Raw genomic sequence first — 10,407 nt, forward strand, 5'->3', positions numbered from 1 at the left:
CGTTCGGTACTTGATCGATTGGATCGCGAAGACGTTCGACTACATCGACCGCGTTACTTAACGCTTCCGCTTTCGGTCTACGAGGGTACGTAGACACACTCTCCCCTCCTGTTGCTTTGCATATCCTATATAGATCTTGCGTGATCTGTAACACCCCGGACACACCCGCCGGTGGCCGTTACTCCTGGCAGGATCTAGACTAGCCCCACAGATCGATACTAGTCTATTCTGCGCACTTTGTCCTCACTCGTGCGCACCCGGGAGCAACTTCCCGGTCGGTCACGCATCCTGAAACTACTCCAAGCTGAGCACGCTTAACTTTGGAGTTATGTCCGAATGGGCTTCCGGAAAAGAAGGAATTCCTTATTGATATGAGTAGTCTATCATCCCTAATAAGCCAGGCTATCACATACACCCCCACTTAGAGGAACCGACGTCCTCGTCGGGCCACAGGAACGTTCCCTCTTGGCACAAACATCTGTGCATCCAGTCTGATACATGTGCCGTGTGCCACGACGGGTCACAAACGTCATGAACAACATGACCGCACACCTGTCCACAAACATCCATGTAACCGCGAGGGTCGGCTCTGATACCAACTTGTAACGCCCCGGACACACCCGCCGGTGGCCGTTACTCCTGGCGGGATCTAGACTGGCCCCACAGATCAATACTAGTCTATTCTGCGCACTTTGTCCTCACTCATGCGCACCCGGGAGCAACTTCCCGGTCGGTCACCCATCCTGAAACTACTCCAAGCTGAGCACGCTTAACTTTGGAGTTATGTCCGAATGGGCTTCCGAAAAAGAAGGAATTCCTTATTGATATGAGTAGTTTATCATCCCTAATAAGCTAGGCTATCACATGACCATAGGAAAAAATTTGAAATACTGCATTCCCCAAGAGTGGCATCCGAGCCAGGTTTATGCATAGATGTTATATCGACGAGTAGAACACAAAGGAGTTGTGGGCGTGGGTATATACATATTTCTTGTCGTCACTAGTTGTTTCTTGATTCGGCGGTATTGTTGGATGAAGCGGCCCGGACCGACATTACATGACCGCATTCATGAGACTAGTTCTACCGACGTGCTTTGCACATAGGTGGCTGGCGGGTGTTAGTTTTTCCAACTTTAGTTGAATCGGATTCAATGAACAGGGTTCTTTCTAAAGATCAAAAAGCAATCACTATAGCGCGTTGTGGTTTTTGATGCATAGGTAAGAACGGTTCTTGCTAAGCCCGTGGTAGCCACGTAAAACTTGCAACAACAAAGTAGAGGACGACTAACTTGTATTTGCAAGGCATGTTGTGATGTGATATGGTCAAGACGTGATTATACAAATTATTGTATGAGATGATCATGTTTTGTAACACGGTTATCGGCAACTGGCAGGAGCCATATGGTTGTCGCTTTCTTGTATGAAATGCAATCGCCATGTAATTGCTTTACTTTATCACTAAGAGGTAGCGATAGTTGTAGAAGCAATAGTTGGCGAGACGACAACAATGCTACGATGGAGATCAAGGTGTCAAGCCGGTGACGATGGTGATCATGACGGTGCTTTGGAGATGGAGATCAAAGGCACAAGATGATGATGGCCATATCATATCACTTATATTGATTGCATGTGATGGTTATCATTTATGCATCTTATTTCGCTTAGTACGGCGGTAGCATTATAAGATGATCTCTCACTAAATTTCAAGCTATAAGTGTTCTCCCTGAGTATGCACCATTGCTACAGTTCGTCGTGCCGAGACACCATGTGATGATCGGGTGTGATAAGCTCTACGTTCACATACAATGTGTGCAAGCCAGTTTTGCACATGCAAAATACTCGGGTTAAACTTGACGAGCCTAGCATATGCAGATATGGCCTCGGAACACTGAGACCGAAAGGTTGAACGTGAATCATATAGTAGATATGATCAACATAGTGATGTTCACCATTGAAAACTACTCCATCTCACATGATGATCGGACATGGTTTAGTTGATATGGATCACGTGATCACCTAGATGATTAGAGGGATGTCTATCTAAGTGGGAGTTCTTAAGTAATATGATTAATTGAACTTTAATTTATCATGAACTTAGTCCTGATAGTATTTGCAAATTATGTTGTAGATCAATAGCTCACGTTATAGCTCCCCGTTTATTTTTGATATGTTCCTAGAGAAAAATAAGTTGAAAGATAATAGTAGCAATGATGCGGACTAGCTCCGTGATCTGAGGATTATCCTCATTGCCGCACAAAAGAATTATGTCCTTGATGCACCGCTAGGTGACGGAACTATTACAGGAGCAGATGCAGACGTTATGAATGTTTGGCAAGCTCGGTATGATGACTACTTGATAGTTTAGTGCACCATACTTTACGGCTTGGAAACCAGGACTTCAAAAATGTTTTGAACACCACAGAGCATATAAGATGTTCCAAGAGCTGAAATTGGTATTTCAGACTCATGCCCGAGTCGAGAGGTATGAGACCTTTGACAAATACTTTGCCTACAATATGGAGGAGAATAGCTCAGCTAGTGAGCATGTGCTCAGAATGTCTGAGTACTACAATCACTTCAATCAAGTGAAAGTTAATCTTCTAGATAAGATAGTGATTGACAGAGTTCTCTAGTCACTATCACCAAGTTACTAGAACTTCATGATGAACTATAATATGCAAGGGATAATGGAAACGATTCCCAAGCTCTTCACGATGTTGAAATTGGCGAAGGTAGAAATCAAGAAAAGCATCAAGTGTTGATGGTTGACAAGACCACTAGTTTCAAGTAAAAGGGCAAAGGGAAAGAAAGGTAACTTCAAGAAGAATGACAAGCAAGTTGCCACTCCCATGAAGAAGCCTGAAGCTAGACCCAAGCCTGAAACTGAGTGCTTCTACTACAAAGGAAGTGGTCACTGGAAGCGGAACTACCCCAAATACTTGGCGGATAAGAAGGATTGCAAAGTGAACAAAAGTATATATGATATACATGTTATTGATGTGTACTTTACTAGTGTTCATAGTAACCCTAGGGTATTTGATACTTGTTCAGTTGCTATGATTAGTAACTTGAAATAGGAGTTATAAAATGAGCAGAAACTAGTTGAGGGCGAGGTGACGATGTGTGTTGGAAGTGATTCCAAGGTTGATAAGATCACAATCGCACACTCCCTTTACCTTCGGGATTAGTGTTGAACCTAAAACAAATGTTATTTGGTGTTTGCGTTGAGCATAATATGATTGGATCATGTTTATTGCAATACAGTTATTCATTTAAGTCAAAGAATAATTGCTATTCTATTTACATGAATAAAACCTTCTGTGGTCATACACCCAAGGTGAATGGTTTATTGAATCTTGATCGTAGTGATACACATATTCATAATATTGAAGCCAAAAGATGCAAAGTTAATAATGATAGTGCAACTTATTTGTGGCACTACCGTTTAGGTCATATTGGTGTCAACCGCATGAAGAAACTCCATGCTGATGGGCTTTTGTAATCACTTGATTATGAATCACTTGATGCTTGCGAACCATGCCTCATGGGCAAGATGACTAAAACTCCGTTCTCTAGAACAATGGAGCGAGCAACTGACTTATTAGAAATAATACATACCGATGTATGCGGTCTGATGAGTGTTGAGGCACGCGGCGGGTATCGTTATTTTTTGACCTTCACAGATGATTTGAGCAGATATGAGTATATCTACTTAATGAAACACAAGTCTGAAATGTTTGAAAAGTTCAAAGAATTTCAGAGTGGAGTGGAGAATCATCGTAACAAGAAAGTAAAGTTTCTACGATCTGATCGTGGAGGAGAATATTTGAGTTATGAGTTTGGTCTTCATTTGAAACAATGCAGAATAGTTTCGCAACTCACGCCACCTGGAACACCACAGCATAATGGTGTGTCCGAACGTCGTAACCATACTTTATTAGATATGGTGCGATCTATGATGTCTCTTACCAATTTACCACTATCATTTTGGGGTTATGCATTAGAGACAGTTGCATTCACGTTAAATAGGGCACCGTCTAAAAATCCATTGAGATGACACAGTATGAATTGTGGTTTAGCAAGAAACCTAAGCTGACATTTCTTAAAGTTTGGGGTTGCGATGCTTATGTGAAAAGGTTTTAGCCTGATAAGCTTAAACCCAAATCGGAGAAGTGTGTCTTCATAGGATAACCAAAAGAAACTTTTGGGTACACCTTCTATCACAGATCCAAAGGCAAGATATTTGTTGCTAGAAATGGATCCTTTCTAGAGAAGGAGTTTCTCTCGAAAGAAGTGAGTGGGAGGAAAGTAGAACTTGATGAGGTAATTCTACCTTCTCTCGAATTGGAAAGTAGCTCATCACTGAAATCAGTTCCAGTGATACCTACACCAATTAGTGAGGAAGTTAATGATGATGATCACGAAACTTCAGATCAAGTTACTACCGAACCTCATAGGTCAACCAGAGTACATTCTGCACCAGAGTGGTACAGTAATCCTGTTCTGGAAGTCATGTTACTAGACCATGCGGAACCTATGAACTATGAGGAAGCGATGATGAGCCCAGATTCCGCGAAATGGCTTAAGGCCATGAAATATGAGATGGGATCCATGTATGAGAACAAAGTATGGACTTTGATTGACTTGCCCGTTGATCCGTGAGCCATTCAGAATAAATGGATCTTCAAGAGGAAGACGGACGCTGATAGTAGTGTTACTATCTACAAAGTTCGAATTGTCACAAAAGGTTTTCGACAAGTTCAAGGTGTTGACTACGATGAGATTTTGTCACTCGTATCGATGCTTAAAAGTCTGTCTGAATCATGTTAGCAGTTGCTGCATTTTATGAAATCTGGCAAATGGATATCAAAACTACGTTCCTTAATGGATTTATTAAAGAAGAGTTGTATATGATGCAACCAGAAGGTTTTGTCAATCCTAAAGGTGCTAACAGAGTGTGCAAGCTCCAGCGATCCATCTATGGACTGGTGCAAGCATCTCGGAGTTGGAATATGCGCTTTGATGAGTTGATCAAAGCATATAGTTTTATACAAACTTTTGGAGAAGCCTGTATTTACAAGAAAGTGAGTGGGAGCTTTGTAGCATTTCTGATATTATATGTGGATGACATATTGTTGATCGGAAATGATACTAAATTTCTGGATAGCATAAAAGGATACTTGAATAATATTTTTTCATTGAAAGACCTCGGTGTAGCTGCTTACATATTGGGCATCAAGATCTATAGAGATAGATCAAGACGCTTGATAATTTTTTCAATGAGTACATACCTTGACAAGTTTTTGAAGTAGTTCAAAATGGAACAGTCAAAGAAGGAGTTCTTGCCTGTGTTGCAAGGTGTGAAGTTGAGTAAAGACTCAAAACCCGGCCACGACAGAAAATAGAAAGAGAATGACAAGGCATTCCCTATGCCTCAGGTTCTATAAAGTATGTTATGCTTTGTACCAGACCTATTGTATACCTTAGCATGATTTTGGCAAGGGAATACAATAGTGATCTAGGAGTAGATCACTGGACAGCGGTCAAAATTATCCTTAAGAGGACTAAGGAAATATTTCTCGGTTATGAAGGTGATAAAAGAGTTCGTCGTAATGAGTTACGTCAATGCAAGTTTTTTACACCGATCTAGATGACTCTAAGTCTTGATCTAGATATATAATTAAAGTGGGAGCAAATAGCTAGAGTAGCTCCGTGCAGAGTATTGTAGACATAGAAATTTGCAAAATACATACGGATCTGAATGTTGCAGACCCGTAGACTAAACTTCTCTCACAAGCAAAACATGATCACTCTTTGGGTGTTAATCACATAGCGATGTGAATTAGATTATTGACTCTAGTAAACCTTTTGGGTATTAGTCACATGAATATGTGAACTAATCACATAAAGATGTGAACTATTGGTGTGAAATCACATGACGATGTGAACTAGATTATTGACTCTAGTGTAAGTTGGAGACTGGAGGAAATATGCCCTAGAGGCAATAATAAAGTTGTTATTTATATTTCCGTATATCATGATAAATGTTTATTATTCATGCTAGAATTGTATTAACCAGAAACTTAGTACATGTGTGAATACATACACAAAAAAGTGTCCCTAGTATGCCTCTACTTGACTAGCTCGTTAATCAAAGATGGTCAAGTTTCCTAGCCACGGACATGTGTTGTCATTTGATGAACGGGTTCACACCATTAGAGAATGATGTGATGGACTAGACCCATCCGTTAGCTTAGCACTATGATCGTTTAGTTTATTGCTATTGCTTTCTTCATGACTTATACATGTTCCTATGACTATGAGATTATGCAACTACCGAATACCAGAGGAACACTTAGTGTGCTATCAAACATCACAACGTAACTGGGTGACTACAAAGATGCTCTACAGGTGTCTCCAATGGTGTTTGTTGAGTTGGCATAGATCGAGATTAGGATTTGTCACTCCGTGTATCGAAGAGGTATCTCTGGGCCCTCTAGGTAATGCACATCACTATAAGCCTTGCAAGCAATGTGACTAATGAGTTAGTTACGGGATGTTGCATTATGGAACGAGTAAAGAGACTTGTCGATAACGAGATTGAACTAGGTATTGAGATACCATGATCGAATCTCGGGCAAGTAACATACCGATGACAAAGGGAACAACATATGTTGTTATGCAGTTTGACCGATAAAGATCTTCGTAGAATATGTAGGAACCAATATGAGCATCCAGGTTCCGCTATTGGTTATTGACCGGAGATGAGTCTCAGTCATGTCTACATAGATCTCGGTCCGCACGCTTAACGTTCGATGACAATCGGTATTATGAGTTTATGTGTGTTGATGAACCGAAGGTAGTTCGGAGTCCCGGATGTGATCACGGATATGACGAGGAGTCTCGAAATGGTCGAGACATAAAGATCGATATATTGGAAGGCTATGTTTGTGTAACACCCTTGATGCGGCTATATCTCCCACGTGTCGAGGCACGACTTAGAGGCATAACCGCATTGAAAGCAATGTCGCAAATTAGGCAATCATCACAACATCCCATGTAATATAGATAATAAAAGGGGAGATACATAATTGGCTTACACTCGCCACGTCAATCAAGTACATAAATAGCATTACAACATTCAAACACTCATGGCCCGACTACGGCGCCAAAATAAAAGATAACCCAACATGCGACACGGTCCCGATCACCCCAACTGGGCACCACTACTAATTATCAGGGAAAGACACGTAGTATCGGTGTGAGTCCTCGTCGAACTCCCACTTCAGCTCAAGCGCATCATCTGGAACGGAGTCATCAGGCCCTGCATCTGGTTTGGAAGTAATCTGTGAGCCACAGGGACTCAGCAATCTCGCACCCTCGCAATCAAGACTATTTAAGCTTACGGGTAAGGCAAGGTGAAATATGTCGAGCTGCAGCAAGCGACTAGCATATATGGTGGCTATCCTGTTCACAAAAGAGAGCGAGAAGAGGAGGCAAAGCGCGAACGAGAAACTAGAGAACAACCTACGCAAGCATTACTCCAACACCGTGTTCACTTCCCGGACTCCGCCGAGAAGAGACCATCACGGTAACTCACACTGTTGATTCATTTTAATTAAATTAAGGTTCAAGTTATCTACAACCGGACATTAACAAATTCCCATCTGCCCATAACCGCGGGCACGGCTTTCGAAAGTTCAAACCCTGCATGGGAGTCCCAACTTAGCCCATGACAAGCTCTCACGGTCAACGAAGGAATAGACCTCCTCCCGAGACATTCCGATCAGACTCGGTATCTCGGTTCTTCAAGACACTTCGACAGGTTAAAACAAATCCAGCAACACCGCTCGAATGTGCCGATAAATCCCGATAGGAGCTGCACATATCTCTTTCTCAGGGCACACTCAGATAGGTCAAGCTACAAGTAAAACCAACCCTCGAGTTTCCCAGAGGTGGCCCCGCAGGCTGCCTGGTTCGGACCAACACTCAGAGCAGCACTGGCCCAGGGGGGTTTAAATAAGATGACCCTCGGGCTCCGGAAACCCAAGGGAAAAGAGGCTAGGTGGCAAATGGTAAAACCAAGGTTGGGCATTGCTGGAAAAGCTTTAATCAAGGCGAACTATCAAGGGGTTCCCATTATCACCCAACCGCGTAAGGAACGCAAAATCCGGGAACATAACACTGATATGACGGAAACTAGGGCGGCAAGAGTGGAACAAAACACTAGGCGAGAGGCCGAGCCTTCCACCCTTTACCAAGTATATAGATGCATTAAGATAACAAGATAATGTAATGATATCCCAACAAGTAAATAATGTTCCAACAAGGAACGGCCTCCAATCTTCACCTGCAACTATCAACGCTATAAGAGGGGCTGAGCAAAGCGGTAACATAGCCAATCAACGGTTTGCTAGGACATGGTGGGTTAGAGGTTTGACATGGCAATTTGGGAGGCGTGATAAGCAAGTGGTAGGCATCGTAGCATAGGCATAGCAAAAGAGCGAGCATCTAGCAAAGCAAAGATAGTAGTGATTTCGAGGGTATGATCATCTTGCCTGCAAAGTTGTCAGAGTTGACTGGATCCTCGAAAGCAAACTCAACGGGCTCCTCGTTAGCGAACTCGTCTCCCGGATCTACCCAATCAAGACAGACAAGTAAACGGAACACAATCAACCACGTGCAAAGCTCAAACAATATGATGCAAGGATGGTATGCTATGCGGAATGCAATATATGATGCATATGCAAGATTTGACAAGGAATGCATGAACCTGGCCTCAACTTGGAAATCCAAGTGTGCCACTGGAAAGATGAGACGAAATCGCTTGAAAACGATATAAAGAACGCTGGAATCGGAGTTAGGGTTTGGAAATGGCAAGCAAATCAAATATGGCCACGTTCTGCGATTTACAGCAAGTAGACATCTAAATGCAACAAGATGAACATGCTACAGCACCCAAACATGGCAACAAAATACATGGCAGGAATCCATTCATGATGCTTAACAAAAGTCTAGCACTGAGCTACGGCCAATTCATCCATTAACAGGTTCAAACAAGCATGGCAAAAATGCATTTGACAAACAGATCTCAGACTTAGTGAAATTAACACTTGTCTGGAGTTTCAGATCAGATAGCACTCTTTGGAGCATGAAAACAATATGCTACAGGACCTGAACATGGCAAAGTAAAGCATGACATGGAGCTACTTAAAGAGATTAACAAAAGTACCTTAGTGACCTTGAGCCAAAAGGGATCAGAAAATATAACTGCAAGCATGTGAACATGGCAAAAACATAATCAGTTCTCATACTTAGTGAAAACTGGAGCATGCTGAAACAGATATCAAGTAGGCATGTTTACGAGCTCGATGCACTCACTACAGAGCAAGTCATGATAAACTAAACATAAGCCATCAAGAATACACAATATACAAGCTAGGCATGGCAAGAAAAATAACATAGCTTGCACGGATCAACTACAACATCCTCGGCAAAATCACTAACAAGTAGACAATCTGCCCAGATTCACGAAATAGCAAAAGTAGAGCTCGATTGACTCAAGCTAGGGTGCTCCATAATTGCAAACAAAGACATGGATGGATAGATCACAACAAGATTAACAAAACATCCTTACTGATCATCCTAAAAAGAGGCACGGATCACTAGGAAACAACATGAACATATGGCCATATGAGATAAACAGGTCAAAGACTTAGTGGAAATGCTAAGTCCCCGAAATCAGCATTACCAAGTGCCTCACTTTGCAAGCTTGTGCTAGTCACCACACACATCACAAAAATACATGGGTTGCACCTCTGGAAAGATGGCAAAACCCTTAACAAAACATATGTAGAGCTCAGGGGCATATCATGCACACAACAATCATGGCAAAAATGACAAATATCTAAATGGAGCAGCAGATCTAACAATTATCTCAAATAGCACTCTTCTAACAGCATTTCGGGCATCAAGATGAACTCAAATGAAAATGATGCAATGAGATGAAATGTTGTACTCTCTGAGGCGAACATTTTGATATGCTATATGCCCAAAATGGAGCTACGGATGCAAAGTTACGATGCGATGAACAGGAGCAAATAATTAGGGTTTCGAGGCAAAAGTCAACCCAAACGGGATCTCAGATCCAGATCCGGGGCACGCGGTTCGAGGTTCGTCCTCGCCGGAGATGGAGCTCCCCGGAGTCGAACTTGGCGCAGAGGAGGGGCTCGCCGGCCGGTGGTGGTGGACGCGGGCGCGCGGGACGGCGAGGTGCGGCCGGTGGAGGGTGGAGCTAGCCGCGGCGGCGCTTGCTCCGCCGGCAATGGCGCGGCGGCGGCGAGGAGGCTCTCGCGTGGCGGGCGGCGAAAGGCGGCGGGGTCCGGTGGGGAGCGGCAGGAGGAGGCG

The sequence above is a fragment of the Triticum dicoccoides genome, chromosome 1A (genome assembly GCF_002162155.2).
Source record: "Triticum dicoccoides isolate Atlit2015 ecotype Zavitan chromosome 1A, WEW_v2.0, whole genome shotgun sequence".
Taxonomy (NCBI): Eukaryota; Viridiplantae; Streptophyta; class Magnoliopsida; order Poales; family Poaceae; genus Triticum; species Triticum dicoccoides.